This window comes from Nicrophorus vespilloides, unplaced genomic scaffold (assembly GCF_001412225.1).
Source record: "Nicrophorus vespilloides isolate i.1.1-1 unplaced genomic scaffold, Nicve_v1.0, whole genome shotgun sequence".
In the NCBI taxonomy this organism is placed as follows: Eukaryota; Metazoa; Arthropoda; class Insecta; order Coleoptera; family Silphidae; genus Nicrophorus; species Nicrophorus vespilloides.
The window spans coordinates 180,011-180,838 of record NW_017099654.1 but is presented as its reverse complement, the minus strand read 5'-3'; the positions used below and the strand labels follow the sequence as shown (position 1 = coordinate 180,838).

At 29.3% G+C, this 828-nt stretch overlaps 1 non-coding gene across 1 annotated transcript; it reads left to right on the top strand.

Annotated features, from left to right (window-relative positions):
* Positions 1 to 540: 540 nt before the first annotated feature.
* Positions 541 to 612, top strand: Trnap-ugg. The gene has a single exon. It is a non-coding gene; the product is annotated as a tRNA-Pro (tRNA).
* Positions 613 to 828: the final 216 nt, after the last annotated feature.

The window sequence follows — 828 nt, the reverse complement described above, 5'->3', positions numbered from 1 at the left end:
AGCTACGCTTTATAGTTTATTGATTTGGTCATCCTACTATGTAAATTTACATAGCAGAGTTATCAATAATAAATATTTTACAAACATAGTGTACCAACTATTTATTAATAAGAAAATTCTGGATGAAAATACTAGTGAACATATATGAAATAAAGTATGTTTACAATTATTAATATTAATAAAAAGGAAATTCACACTAATTCAATTTATGTTCTACTCTTAATACTACTGATTGCAATCAAAGTGTTTAAGGAAAACTATTGCTTAGCATTGCATCTAACTCCAATCATCATGACCTATTTAATTGAATTAAGGATTAGAAAGTTAAATATGAGATTCAGAGATACATGCGAATTTGCATATCACTATTCTAACTATTTACTTCTCAGACTGAAGTGGTAAATATATATTAAAATGTTGTATGAGAGTTTAATTATCAATTTTACTTAAATAGCATGTGATATGATTCTTGTTTCGTCTTTTTCATGAAAGGGGAGTGGGGTCCGGGGGGGTTCAAAATTTGACGATGATATCATCACAGGCTCAATGGTCTAGGGGTATGATTCTCGCTTTGGGTGCGAGAGGTCCCGGGTTCAAATCCCGGTTGAGCCCTTCTTTTAATATTTATATTAAAGAGTGGACTTTCTAAAAGGTTGCTGTTATTAAACCAAATTTTAGGCGCATAGTTAATAAAATAATATTTTTTCATTAAGAATTAATCAAATAATCTCGGCATAATGGAATCTACTATTAACTAAAAATAAGTTTTATTATGAATTGCCTCTCGAAATCTATGTGTTTCTTTTACTCAATACTTCAAATTCAAGA